This window comes from Hyperoodon ampullatus (assembly GCF_949752795.1).
Source record: "Hyperoodon ampullatus genome assembly, chromosome: 2".
NCBI lineage: Eukaryota > Metazoa > Chordata > Mammalia > Artiodactyla > Ziphiidae > Hyperoodon > Hyperoodon ampullatus.
The window spans coordinates 56,733,239-56,749,473 of NC_136915.1; positions in this window are offsets into that span (position 1 = coordinate 56,733,239).

Genomic DNA, 16,235 nt, shown 5'->3' on the forward strand with positions numbered 1-16,235 from the left:
CCTTTTTTTTTTTTTTTAGATTCCATATATATGTGTTAGCATACGGTATTTGTTTTTCTCTTTCTGACTTATGACTTACTTCACTCTGTATGACAGACTCTAGGTCCATCCACCTCACTACAAAAAACTCAATTTCATTTTTTTTATGGCTGAGTAATAAATATTCCATTGTATATATGTGCCACATCTTCTTTATCCAGTCATCTGTCGATGGACACTTAGGTTGCTTCCATGTCCTGGCTAATGTAAACAGAACTGCAGTGAACATTGTGGTACATGGCTCTTTTTTTGATTTTTTGCGGTACGCGGGCCTCTCACTGTTGTGGCCTCTCCCGTTGTGGAGCACAGGCTCGGGACGCGCAGGCCCAGCAGCCATGGCTCACGGGCCCAGCCGCTCCACGGCATGTGGGATCTTCCCGGACCGGGGCACGAACCCATGTCCCCTGCATCGGCAGGCGGACTCTCAACCACTGTGCCACCAGGGAAGCCCACATGACTCTTTTTGAATTATGGTTTTCTCAGGGTATATGCTCAGTAGTGGGATTGCTGGGTCATATGACAGCTCTATTTTTAGTTTTTTAAGGAACCTCCATACTGTTCTCCATAGTGGCTGTATCAATTTACATTCCCACCAACAGTGCAAGAGCGTTCCCTTTTCTCCACACCCTCTCCAGCATTTATCATTTGGAGATCTTTTGATGATGGCCACTCTGGTGTGAGGTAATACCTCACTGTAGTTTTGAGCTGCATTTCTCTAATGATTAGTGACATTGAGCATCTTTTCATGTGTTTGTTGGCAATCTGTATATCTTCTTTGCAGAAATGTCTATTTAGGTCTTCTGCCCATTTTTGGATTGGGTTGTTTTTTTGAGATTGAGCTACATGAGCTGCTTGTAAATTTTGGAGTTTAATCCTTTGTCAGTTGCTTCATTTGTAAATATTTTCTCCCATTCTGAGGGTTGTCTTTTCGTTTTGTTTATGGTCTCCTTTGCTGTGCAAAAACTTTTACGTTTCATTAGGTCCCATTTGTTTATTTTTGTTTTTATTTCCCTTTCTCTAGAAGGTGGGTCAAAAAGGATCTTGCTATGATTTATGTCATAGAGTGTTCTGCCTATGTTTTCCTCTAAGAGTTTTATAGTGTCTGGCCTTACATTTAGGTCTTTAATCCATTTTGAGTTTATTTTTGTGTATGCTGTTAGGGAGTGTTCTAATTTCATTCTTTTACATGTAGCTGTCCAGTTTTCCCAGCACCACTTACTGAAGAGGCTGTCTTTTCTCCATTATATATTCTTGCCTCCTTTATCAAAAATAAGGTGACCATATGTGCATGGGTTCACCTCTGGGATTTCTATCCTGTTCCATTGATCTATATTTCTGTTTCTGTGTCAGTACCATACTGTCTTGATTACTGTAGCTTTGTAGTATAGTCTGAAGTCAGACTATACTACAGGGAGCCTGATTCCTCCAGCTCCATACTTCTTTCTCAAGATTGCTTTGGCTATTCGGGGTCTTTTGTGTTTCCACACAAATTGTGAAATTTTTTGCTCTATTTCTGTGAAAAATGCCATTGGTAGTTTGATAGGGACTGCACTGAATCTGTAGATTGCTTCGGGTATTATAGTCATTTTCACAATGTTGATTCTTCCAATCCAAAAACACGGTATATCTCTCCATCCGTTTGTATCATCTCTAATTTCTTTCATCAGTGTCTTATAATTTTCTGCATACAGGTCTTTTGTCTCCTTAGGTAGGTTTATTCCTAGGTATTTTATTCTTTTTGTTGCAATGGTAAATGGGAGTGTTTCCTTAATTTCTCTTTCAGATTTTTCATCATTAGTGTATAGGAATGCCAGAGATTTCTGTGCATTAATTCTGTATCCTGCTACTCTACCATATTCATTGATTAGCTCTAGTAGTTTTCTGGTAGCATCTTTAGGATTCTCTATGTATAGTATCATATCTTCTGTAAACAGTGACAGCTTTCTTTTTCTTTTCTGATTTGGATTCCTTTTATTATTTCTTTTTCTTCTCTGATTGCTGCGGCTAAAACTTCCAAAACAGTGTTTAATAATAGTGGTGAGAGTGGGCAACCTTGTCTTGTTCCTGATCTTAGTGGAAATGGTTTCAGTTTTTCACCATTGAGGACAATGTTGGCTGTGGGTTTGTCATATATGGTCTTTATTACACTGAGAAAAGTTCCCTCTATGCCTAGTTTCTGGAGGGTTTTTACCATAAATGGGTGTTGAATTTTGTTGAAAGCTTTTTCTGCATCCACTGAGTTGATTATATGGTTTTTATTCAATTTGTTAACATGGTGTATCACATTGATTGATTTGTGTATACTGAAGGATGCTGGCATTCCTGGGATAAACCCCACTTGATCATGGTGTATGATCCTTTTAATGTGCTGTTGGATTATCTTTGCTAGTATTTTGTTGAGGATTTTTGCATCTATGTTCATCAGTGATATTGGCCTGAAGTTTTCTTTCTTTGTGACATCTTTGTCTGGTTATGGTATCAGGGTGATGGTGGCCTTGTAGAATGAGTTTGGGAGTGCTCCTCCCTCTGCTATATTTTGGAAGAGTTTGAGAAGGATAGGTGTTAGCTCTTCTCTAAATGTTTGACAGAATTCGCCTGTGAAGCCATCGGGTCCTGGGCTTTTGTTTGTTGGAAGATTTTTAATTACTGTCTCAATTTCAGTGCTTGTGATTGGTCTGTTTATGTTTTCTATTTCTTCCTGGTTCAGCCTTGGAAGGTTGTGCTTTTCTAAGAATTTGCCCATTTCTTCCAGGTTGTCCATTTTATTGGCATATAGTTGCTTATAGTAATCTCTCACGATCCTTTGTATTTCTGCAGTGTCAGTTGTTACTTCTCCTTTTTCATTTCTAATTCTATTGATTTGCGTCTTCTCCCTTTTTTTCTTGATGAGTCTGGCTAATGGTTTATCAATTTTGTTTATCTTCTCAAAGAACCAGCTTTTAGCTTTATTGATCTTTGCTACTTTTCCTTCATTTCTTTTTCATTTATTTCTGATGTAATCTTTGAAACATTGTTAAATACAGAACACAATGACATTACTGGAAATTCTTTCATTTGACTTACCTGAGGTTTATCTGCTTCATTGAGGCTTATCTTCTCATTACTCTCTTAATAATCAGACATGAAAGGTAAAAATGAAGATCATTTGGCTTGTATTTTAGAGACAAAAAAAAAATTAAGTAAACAGTTATTTCAAATTTCCCTTGGTTGGAATGTAAAAAAACTGGCCTCCTTTCCAAGAAACTGGTGCTGGAAAGAGGCCTCAGAGCTGTGATATTACATTCAAACTCCTACAAATGCACTTCATTTTACAGATGAAGAAACCAACGCTCAGAGGCATGAAATGACTTACCTATGGTCTCAAAGTCAGTGACTATCAAATCCCCAATATGAATCCATGTACCTGACTCTATAAGTTTATTGGCAATGTCTGAATCTAAAGACCAAATGAAGAGCTGTGTCTCATCAGTGCCCCCCTCCACACACACCCCCATCCCCCACGATTTCTGGGCAAATCTCCAGGTGAAGCAGGGAAGATGGAGAATATATGGTATATGGACCAGTGGAAACTCAATCAACTGAAGTCCAATCAGCCTAGAGCCACTATATCAGCGTGGTGTCTTTTACTGGAAACAGGTTGCTAACAAATATGAGAATGATCCAGAATTAGACAAAATCCAAAAAGAGAGAAATTACTCCTGGATGAAGAATAACTATATGCAAATAAACTACCAAACTAGAAGAAAAGATTAAGATGTTTTATGAAGAACATCTGAATAATAAAATTTGATATATCTTAGAGGGAAGCAGATTATTTGGGTATAAGAGATAAAGAGGACAGTGGACCCAGACTTTCATGGGGAAAGAAGACATGCTAACACCTCCTGCAGGAACTTATCACTGCTTCACACTGTGTCTGCTAGAGAACCAGCATGGACCACCTTGATGCTCAAGGAGAGTACATGAAATTTTTGGCACAGGCAGCACCGTGGTGCTCTCTAGAGACTAATACACTACTTGTAAAGGTCCTAAACATAGCTGAGCAGAAAATTAAGTATTGACTATTGTTTACTTTTTGCATTTTTATTGTAGACTCAAAGCTAGATTATCTTTCCTTTGCAAGATTATTTCATAAGAATGTTTTTCAGTAAAAGGAACAAAACTGATGTTTACATGGAAGGAACTGTGAAAATGTAGACAAATCACATTCATCTTCTTTAATTAATCAAGAATAGTGGTTCAGTAACTCTTCATTTGCACACACATTCAACTGTAACCCAAATGAAAGTTTCACTTCCCAAAATGCAACCACTCAGCATGCTCTATGTGAATATGATTCTTAGACCTTAAGCCAGATATCAGTCAATGCCATGCCTGCCTTAGAACAAGTAATAGTAGATAACATACTTAACCAAATATAATACATTTTTTCTCCCAAAATTTTATCTTGGGGTTGGAGCAAATGGGAGAAGAACGTATCATGGAGCCTATACAGTTGCTTATACCACTTTCGTGTTCACAGTAAAGTAACTGTCTTAATTTTTTAAAAAAGAAAGAAAAAGACCAAATGAATATCATAATGTGAAAAGCGTAGCATTACATTTGCTTTCTATGTTTAATCATTAAGGAAATTAACTACTGTATTTAATTCCTATCAAGATACAAAAAAAATTTTTTTTATTTCAGTGATAGGGTTCTATTTGCTCCCATTAGGGAAATTACTCAAATGCCAGAGAAGCTCTTTTGTTGGTTTTTCTAATACACCCCAAACACAAAATGTAACCTTTTATTATGTTGTGTTACTAATTTAAGTGTGGCTCTAGAGCCTCAGGAATACCTGGCCCCATCCTAATTAGTAGTATTATAAACACTTATTCTCTATACAGAACTTCATGATTTATATCCATTATCTCATCAGATCCTCATTAACAACTCTGGTTGAAGGTCAGTTCTGACTTCACAGAAGAAATCGAGTCAAAGAGAGGGTTAAGCTACCTCCTTAATATCACCCTGGCACCAACGGCCTGAAAACAGTCCAGAGCTCTAATGTCCTTTTAATAGAGTTTTAGTATAAATTTTCAAGCATGCTTAAGAAAACAGAACAATTTTTAAAGACATAGATTTCAAGTCAGTGGGAAGAATGATAATTTTTTTTGTAGTGAGACAACTGGATAGCCAGTTAGAAAAAATATTAAGAAAGCTAGCATTCATCTTACACCACATACTAAAATGTGTTCCGTCATTTAAAAATATCAAATATACCTAAAAGTAAGTCTAAATAGAGATAAATGTTTATATAATTAGGGACGTCAAAAGGTCTCTCCAACATGACATCAAAAGTAAAAACCTTGGGGTTTCCCTGGTGGCACAGTGGTTAAGAATCTGCCTGCCAATGCAGGGGACACGGGTTCGAGGCCTGGTCCAGGAGGATCCCACATGCCATGGAGCAACTGAGCCCGTGTGCCACAACTACTGAGCCTGCGCTCTGGAGCCCGTGAGCCACAACTACTGAGCCCACAAGCCACAACTACTGAAGCCCATGTGCCTAGAGCCCATGCTCCACAACAGGAGAGGCCACCGCAATGAGAGGCCCGCGCACCACAATGAAGAGTAGCCCCCACTCGCCACAGCTGGAGAAAGCCCGCATGCAGCAGTGAAGAAACAACACAGCCTAAAATAAATAAATTAAATAAATAAAATTTTTTAAAAAAAGAAATGTCTGATAGGTTTGAGTACATGAAAATATAAAACTTCTGTATCAAAAGACCCGAAATATATAAGCAAACAACCTGAAGAAAAATATTTGTACCATGTATCACAAAAAGTTAATATTCTTAACATACAGCTTTAAAAAAAGAAAAAAGAAAAACACAAACACACCAATAATAAAATGGACAAAGGGCTTGACAAGGCAATCCACAAAGAAAACATGAGTTCTCAACATGAAAAACAAAGTTTAAATATACTAATAACCAAATATCTATGAAGTAAAATAGAGATTTACCAGTTTTTTACAAATAGACTGGCAAATTTTTTAAAATTATAATATCCACAAATTGATTAAATGTGACAAAGCAAGTACTCTCATTTAGAAATATAAACAGCATGTGAGTTCTGCAGAGCAATCTGTAAATGTCCTTTGACCCAGAAGTTCTTTCTACTTCTAGCAACTTATTCTAAGCAAATAACGATGAGATACAAGATTTAGCTACAAGGATCTTCATCACAAAGTTGTTTAAAATGCCTAACAAAACAATCTTAAATATTCATCCAGGAACACAGAATCACAGAAGCCATCTAACAGAATTCCACACTGAAAAAAATAATAACATATATATATATATATGTAATTATGTATATATATATACATGTGTATATATATGTATAATTATTGGAAGATGGAACAATATTCATGATTCACTAATAAACAAAGGAAAGGTTATAAAACATCATGCAGTGTATAAACACAATTTATGTTGGGCATGTGCGCATAAGATGGAGAGGATATTCATCAAAATACTGACTACGGTTATGGGATTCCAAATGGCTTTTATTCTTTTCTCTGGATTCTAAATCTTCAATAAATAAGAATAACTTTTGCAAAAAACAGTGAATATAACTTCTTAAAAGTAACTTCCAAAAAAGGAGACAGCAGCCAATAATATTTTATGTACAGAACAAGTGACTGTCCCCCAGACCTACTTGGTAAATCAGGCACACAATACAACCAGCCATTCCATCCTCAGATCCCAAGACAGGAATAAGAGTAGATCAGGATGGGCAGAATGCCTAGTCTCACACCACAGTATAACTCTGTGTCCTACTACTCAGGTTGGAAAACACTAGACTTGAACAGCCCACTACAACTTAGGAAATATGAGATGGGATCTCCTCCACTTGTACAACTCCCTCCACATTGCCAAGACAGCAGCTCAAAAAATGGTATGGAGGGTGGCGTGAGAGCTGTCTGCAGTGCAAAAAAATACATGCCAATGTATGCAAAATGGTATGAACCCAGTGGAGAGCAATTTACAATCTTGATAAAAATTATTTTTGAAAAGTTATAAATGCACTTATCTTTTAACCCAACGACCTTGGGAATTTATCCAACCTTGTACATATGAGATTATACAAAGAAGCACTGTTTGCAGTAATAATAGCATGGAAACAAATAATATATCCATGAATATGGAGACTGGTTAAGTAGACCATGGTACAGAACACACCGGAGCTCTAATAAATATGTACATACATACATGTACAGACACACACATGAATAAGGAAATATTCCAGGTCCTAATACAGAAAGAGAGGAGGATATACTGTAAAATGAAAAAAGCAAAGTGCAGAATAGTATACAGAGTATGCTACATTTTGTATAGAGAAGAATATATACTTGTGTTTAATTGTATCTGGACACAAGAAATGCATAAAAGAGGTTACTTAAGGGGGCAGAGAAGGAAGCTGACAGTGACAAAAACAGGAGCAAGCCTTTTCAATTTGTACTAAGTTATACTGGTTTACTTTCTGAAGCATGTGAATATAGTATCCATGTTAAACAAAATATCAACAAGGACAACACCAGTAACAATAATAATAATGAAAAGTTTAAAATGCTTACCAATAAAGCCTTGGTAAGAGGCAAATTTGCCACCACAGAGTGAGGAGCACCAGAGCTGAGCAACAGATTACACAGGATTTCTCTTCTGCCTCCGTTGGAAAGAGAGAGAAGAGGTGAAATCATTTACAGATCACCTACCACAGGAAAGTTTCTTGCATGTTATCTCATTAATATTCAAATTAACCCTAGTTAAGTATAACCAGCCTCATTTCTGCAAATAAGTAAATGGTGGTACACAGTAAATGGCAAGCCATTAGGTCACGTGTCCAAAGTGACAGGGCTATGACTGAAACTCATGCTCTTACCTGCTGAAACTCTCAAAGAAAAAATATTTAAGTCTCAGTAAAAATAAAAATCCTCTAAGTCAGTCACTCACTCATAACCACACTTCCTTCTGCAGTGTTTCCTCTAAAACTGTTTACTAAGTTTTGAGAATAAATGTTTGTTAAGTGAAGCAAACACTCTACACCAGCAGTCCCCAACCTTTTTGGCACCAGGGACCGGTTTTGTGGAAGACAATTTTTCTACGGACTTGGGGGGGGGGGTGGTGGTGGTTCAGGCGGTAATGCGAGCCATGGGAAGCAGCAGACGAAGCTTCGCTTGCTCGCTGCTCACCTCCTGCTGCGCGGCCCAGTTCCTAACAGGCCACGGACCAATATCGGTCCGTGGCCTGGGGACTGGGGACCCCTGTTCTACACTAATAAAATGATGATCTATATTTTCCAAATTAATGAGCTCCAAAAAAGTTAATTACTGGGGGCATTATCAGATGCATTTTTTTCCTTCATTGAGGATTAACTATGAAATGCATGCAAAATCACTGAATAATGAACTTCACAGGAATCGTAAATCATCTTTTGCAGTAAGGTGATAAAAAATGATACTACCACGGAGGGAGAGAGGGAAGACAGAAATAGCAACTAACATTTATTGGGCACTTATATATACCAGTCACTGTTCTAAGTGCTTTGAATATAAGGACTCACCTAATTCTCATAAAACCCTATGAAGTAGGTACTATTATTATATTCGTTTTACAGACGAGTAAACCGAGACACAGAAAGTTAAATAACCTGTCCACACAGACTGTCCAAACTCCACTGCCCATACTACTCCCCACCGTACAGTATTTCCAGGCTGCAGCAACTGAGAATGAACAAGAAGACGGCTCTTCTCTAACAAATCAGTGAATGATTTGTAATCTTATGTATTTAATTGTGTAAGTTGTTTTATTCCAAGAAAAGGAGGCTTCAACTGACTGTCAAGTGGATCAATAAGACAAAAAAGATTTAAACCCCCTGATTTCAGAGACTGGGCTACAATCTAAGCCAGAGATGAAACCTACAGAAAGGCAGTAAGGAGTGGGTGTGAAAAGGCAAAGAGCAGTGAGAACAATATTTCTTTCTCAAATTTGAGAACAGTATTTCTTTCTCAACTTCACATGTGTTAAGTGAAAAGGTAGCTCCATGGTCATATATCTGGAAAAGTTGACTGAGTAATATTCAATAGTTCCTTATTTTAGTTCTCCAAGAAAAGGATAAACTAAGCAACATCAGCGATTCCCAAACTTATCTGACCATGAAATTCTTTACTCACAGAGCACCTTGAGAGCAAACCATACTCAGGGAAGCTACTGGACTAAAAGGATATTCAAGAGTTAAAAATCTATCAAACTTGGTGACTAACAGTCCAGGAGAGATGAGTCAAAATTAGCCCCACAATATGGCTTAGGTAACCAGTGAAGGTGATATGAGAGGGAGGTTAAGATAAAGGGCAGCTTTTATGGAAAAAGGTGAACTTAGTTCACCTGTTTGACTTAGAGGAGTTATGTAAAAAACTGCCAGTTCACAAAACAATTGAAACCAGCATCTCGAAGAGATATTTGTACGTCTATGTTCATAGCAGCATTATTCACAATAGCCAAAAGGTGGAAGCAACCCAAGTGTCCGTCGATGAACGGATAAACAAAATGTGGTACATACACTGAATAGAATATTATTCAGTTTTAAAAAGGAAGGAAATTCTGACATATACTACAATGTGGATGAACCTTGAGAACATTACACCAAGTGAAATAAGTCAATCACAAAAGGATAAATACTGTATGATTCCACTTAAATGAGCTACATAGAGTAGTCAAATTCATAGAGACAGAAAGTAGAATGGTGGTTGCGAAGGGCTGGGGGCAGGGGAGGGTGGGGTGGAGGGGTGTTGTTTAATGGGTATAGAGTTCCAGTTTTGCAAGATGAAAAGCGTTCTGGAGATAGGTTGCACAACGATGTGAATGTACTTAACACTACTGGACTGTAACTTAAAAATGGTCCAGATAGTAAATTTTATGTTGTGTATTTTACCACAATTAGAAAAAAATTTTAACTGCCAATTCAAGACGTTGTTAGACATTTGCTGTCTCTATCTGTGTAGAAACCTCTCATCCCATGTGGTCCTGCTAGGACTACAGATCAGAGTGTCCTGCCCTGACCCCTACTGATGACCCAGGTCTAACTAATCACTGTCCACCTACGTGACCAAGGGGTGACCCAAGCAAAAGTCCTTTGGAGAGATTTGACAAATGGAAGCCAGAAGAACACCACCTTGGGGCGGCCAGTTGTTCTCTTTTGAGCCATTTGGAGAAAACCTCACTGTGGCAAGAAATGAGACCAACGAAAGAAAAGCAGAACCAAGTAGGACTCCTAAAGAGATCATGCCTCGACATCGCTGGAGCTCATGGATTCTCTTCCCCTGCCCTTTAGAGGCTCCAGTTATCTGGGCCAATAAATCCCAACACCTTTCCTGTGCAAACCTCCTCTCCCCACACCTCAAACACCAAAAGAGAATAGGGACATCCAAAAGAAAAGCAATTTCACTGAGCAATACGACCCTTTACAAGAATTTTCTCTCCATAGTTCCTTTGAAATTTTATCTGCAGTGTCACGTACTAGAACAGCAGTACACAGTTCCATAATTTAGTAAGTACAATTCCAAATTTAACACAATCTTTCCAGTTGGTAAATACATAATCGTGTTAGGCCAGAATACTTTTACATTTCTGAAGAAACAATAATAATTTTAAAAAATTATCAATCTAGGGCTTCTCTGGTGGTGCAGTGGTTGAGAGTCCGCCTGCTGATGCAGGGGACACGGGTTTGTGCCCCGGTCCGGGAAGATCCCACATGCCGCCGAGCGGCTGGGCCCGTGAGCCATGGCCGCTGAGCCTGCGCGTCCGGAGCCTGTGCTCCGCAACGGGAGAGGCCACAACAGTGAGAGGCCCATGTACCGCAAAAAAAAAAAAAAAATCAATCTAAATCTATACTAGATTATATAGAGGGAGAGATATACAATGCATAAAATAGAAATAAATTTAGAAATACAAGTGTTTCTAAATTATCTGAAGTATAAAATAAAAGAGACCACCTAAGCATTACCCTGAAAACTGAGGCTTTGGAGGAACAGTCTAATACTTAAGTCAAAGAACAGAAGAATACACAGATAAGATCTTTTATCTGTGCCTTATTTGAAGAACTTTGCCCTTTCCAAGTTGTTCAACTCAATGCTCCATAACTATAGGTTCCCTTGGTTTGGTTTTCACTAATAATTGACAAGGTCTAATTTTATTAAATACAAATCTAATCAATAATGTTTATGACTGCCTAGTTATTATAATGACTCTCTTGTGAACCAGGAGACATGAAGAAAGGAACAAATAAAGGGAGAAGGAATGCTGCTAGCTCTTCAGACTTCTTCTGACTTAGACAAAGAGGAGATCTAAAAAGCTGTCATGCTAGGAATTAATGTCAAACCAGTTTCATATCTGGAATCTTAAAGACTCACAGCATAAGACTGCAGAGAGATGCCTGAAGCAGAATCTTAAAAGTAAACTGCGCTCCCCAGGGAGTGTAGTTATGAACTTGTTGTCACAAGTCTTTGCAAAGATAAGCTAGCCATGTTGATTTCACTGAAGCAGACCTGACCAATAAAATAACTTCACAACACTGGGAATACCATCCATGTGAAATCTTTACAACCACTAATCAGGAAATGATCCATCTTCGGAAACTGCTCTCTCTTTATCATGAAAGATTAGCAGCCAGCATTTTAATCATAAGGGGGGTGGGGGGAAGACCCTATTTTACTTGAAAGGGTTTTAAAGGTTCAATGCAGCACACCTGGTAAACACAAAAATGACAAAGCCTGTCTCTTCCCCAGGATTATCTTCCAGCTCTTTAAGGTGGCTTCCATCTCACACCTCCAGAGCAAATCTTAGAATCTGGCAGCCCAGAATGTTTACAGTGCTCAGGGGAAGATCTGTTAGAAGCACTGCTCAGGCATTCCGCAGTCCCCAGGACCATTTATTTGTCAAGGAACCTACAGAACTTACTGTCTTAGAAAACCAACTGGGCAGATTTATGATATTTCTGTTAAAATACAGTGTGTGCTTTTTAAATCATGGCATAAATAATACCCAAAATCTTAAAATGTGAATAACTTTCAGACAACAATACCATTTACAGTCTCCTAATGGAAATAATCAGAAAATTCAAAAAAAAAATGGAGGCACAAAGATGTCTGTAACAGGATTATTTATAGTAGGAAAAACAAATAATATATATGCAACAGATTAAAGGGTTAGGTAAACAAACTTTCATTCCACACCATGTACCATAAAAAGCTGTCACCCTAATCAAAAGTTATTACCTCATAGGGGTAAAATTATGAGAAGTCACTTGGTGAACAAACCAGATTACAGCACTATGTTCTATGATCTCCTTGAAAATTTTTTAACTTATAGTTTCATATATGCATGAAACAAAGTCTGAAACAATAAACACTAAAATATTAACAAAAATGTTTATCTGAGTGACATCTTAGAATTATTTATTTCTGATTTTCATAAAATGCAAATATGTTATTTCTTTAAAATGTTAAATAAATAAATTTTTAAAGAATTCAGTATTAGCCATAGCAAATTTCTAATGACTGCCTCGTAAGGGCCAATATTAGGCTTACATCCTGACTTCTCTGAAAGTAAATGCAAGAATGGTTAACAGTATTCTATATGAAACTACTTTTTGAACAAAGCTTGGATAAATTATCTAAAATTAATTCAAAAATAACTCTTTAGAGAAGCAACTAAAAATGCAAGGGCCTAATGTCTCTAGAAAGGAAACATAATACAGATCAATGGAGATCCCATAAAATATGTATCTTTCTTGTATAAAATTAAAAAGTTACAATTAGTTTTAATTCACAGCCTGAAGCTTTTTAATGATTAAAGAAAAAGGTAAAAGGAAAAGAAGAAATAAAAACTTTTCTCTCCTCAGAGGCCCAAGTCAGGGTTACCAGATTGTCTGCTTTGAGGCACCCTGTTTCAGCCATAAATACCTTGACTGAATTACTTCCCAGGCTTCATTCCCACGGTGAGAATGTGCTGAGAGCAGGCCCCACTGCAAGAACAAGACAAAGACAGGTGGCATGTGGTATGTGGGCAGGGCCTTGAGTGTGACCAGAGGCAGCAGGCCTGAAGACCAGGCCTCCGGGAGGCTCTGTGAAACCAGGTGGCAGCAGAGGCACCCGTGAGCAGCTGGACTTGAGCAGACAGTCAGAGGGGAGGCATTACAGGCTGTGCTGTTCCCCAAAACCAGTCAAGAGCAGTGCAGCCACGGGGCACAGTGGTTGAGTACAGGGTTTGGGGCTAACTTCACCTCTCTGAATCTCAGTTGCCTGAAGTCTCAAATGAAAGTTATACACGAAAGCACCTTTTTATCTGTAATGACCCCTCAACACTTTGTTTTTGCTGTTCTTAATATAACTGTTACCTCCATTAAGGTCTAATTAGATTAGGGGTGCTGTGTCAAGTGGTTTTTCTCTTGACAAAAGGAACAACACAAAAAAAGAAATGCCAGCCAAACAATCAAATAGGCCTTCCACAAGACAAACCCACAGTTAGTGTCTATGGCTGGCATTCATGTGATCAATAATACTCTATTACTGACCAGCTGCTCACTAGCAGGCACAAGGCTGACTAGGACTAGAAGGATAAATAAGAGGGACTTGGTCCCTAACCTCTGCAAATTCCAGTGTGGCAAGGGCCGAAAACAACAGTTTGCCAACTCTTCTCCCAAGAGATATTGCCCTTCATAATATCCAAGGTAATGACTGGACCCTACATAATCCTAATTTCTCTCAGATAATTTCCAAATCTCCTACCCACAAATACATCTTGGACGTCTCAGAACTATTTGAACAAATGGGTACATATTTAGTTACCTAAGTTCTACATCTGACTACCTTCTGTATCATTTATGACTCAATCACAAATTGAGCATGATGCTAAAGTGGTGGCCCACAGAGGTCTTGGGTGAGTCACTAAGTGCTCTGACTCTTAGTTTTCTCTGTTGTAAAATTGGGGAAGGAAGTGTCCCTGGGAGGCTTTGCTTTCTTCAAACTCTTAAAATTATTATAAGATGTTATGGTCATTATGTAGCTACAAACCCTTAAACAGCACTTACCAGAAAATGTCTATAAACTTAGAACTAAATATGTTGGCATTTCATAGCAGACCTGTCTCCATGTTCTCTTAAAACCATTAGAGCTATCAGTTCTAACCTAAGAAAAGTAAACAAGACTCCAAGCCAAGAAGGAACTCGTTTGACTGCTTTCCTTGCCTCCCAATAATCAAAGCAATATTCTCAGAAGTGTCTGGCTCCCAAATACCTGTAAATGTCTTAATTCGGCCTAGCATAAGCAATATTTTCATCTGATTGGTAGCTGCATGGCAATATTCCTCTTTCAATGTTGCCTGACGTTCCATTGATTTTTTTCTTACTGAAATACATCTAGCTACAGAAAAGTATAAAAAACCATTGATTTTTTAAAGAGGACTAAATAGGTCTCCTCACTGGATCCCTACTATGTGGCAAACACAATGGTAGTGGTTGGTGATACAAAGGTCAGCCACAGATGAGGACAGACAACTAAGCAAATTGGTGCAATAATGTGTATACCATTCCAGAATGTGTCTGGTTCAAGTATGACACATAAGCCTTTAAAGTATATCAACGAAGGTAATATACACCAACAACTACACTGGTAGTCTTGAGTTTATAAACAGTTGGGCCTTTTTAAAAATTCATTCCCAGTTGGTTGTTTGAAATTTGGAGCACATTTTCCCCCAATACACACTACTATAAATGTGGTTAGGTTTCCAAGCCAACACACAAAAGGCCAATTTAACACAAAGTATCTGAAACACTATACAGCTGCCCTAGCAAATGAGCAGAAAATATTACTGCAGCCAAAGAGAACCACGAGTGATCTTGTCATCTGAAAGCTGAAGTTCGAGGGAAAGCCAAGTGTACGTTAATAAGGGGTGCAGATGGAGTGGCGAAGAGGTGCCTGTAGTTTTATGGCAACTAAGCTCAGGGATTTTGAGACCAAGGGCCAGGTAGGCCTGGCCTAACTCAAATCCAAGTTCCGCCAGTTAAAAGCTGGGTGCCTTTAAACATATTATTCAACCATTCTAAGTCTCAGTTTATTAATCTGAATGACTGGCACAGAATAAGCATTCCATAAACAATACTTTACATACATTTTTTTCATTTGCTTGAGATTATACAACTTTCATCTTCCTTGGAATAAAAGTACCCTGAACACATAGCTGGGATTATCAGTCACTATTAGAAAATATTTGGGGTTTCACATAAAACAACAACAGATTTTTTTAAGTGTCTAGGCAAGAAATGTACAAAAAAGGGGATTGATGAAAGTGAGAAAAGGGTAGCATGAACTAAAATGCAGTAACCAGGAAGAGACTGAAAACAGAGGGAAAAGACAGGTATATGATGTACGGAGGATTCTCCTGATCAGAGAAGATATGAGATGGAATCTCAGGGACTTTCCAGATGACTTACTGGCTGTCTATACAATGAGAAGATGGGAGGATAATAATAACAGTGGCAAACCCTTATAGGATGTTGGTATACAAATATACACACTTGCTCATTTAATCCTTACAACCGTATAAGGTAGGTGGTATTATCCTCATTTTGTAGTTGAGAAAACTGAGGTTGAATAACTTGCTAGTAAAATAAACTCAGCTTATAAAATAAAGCAGGATTCAAACCCACAGATGCTGGTTCCAGATTTGGGAGTCGGAACCACTATCTTATACTGATGCTTTTGTAGTAGTGGGAACCCAGCTATTTGCGTAAGTGGGCTTCCTGCATCAGAAGTTCATAACTTGAATAATATGTATCTATAATGTCCCCACTTATAAACGTATAAATGTTACATAACATTACGTTTACAGACTTTCTGGCAATGTTCAATATTTGGGATGGGGGTGGGTAACTAACATTTATTAAATGCTACTGAATCTCAGGCACTGTCTGAAGCAGTGTTCCACCTCATTTAACCTTCACAAAACCACCTTGGTGATAGGTTCTATTAAATCCACTTTACAGTTGAGAAAAACTGAGGATCAATTATGAGCCCAAAATAACAGAGCTAGTGTCAGAGGAAAGCCTAAGACCGGCTCCTCCTGGTTCTAAGTCCAGAGTGCTTTTCATAACACATC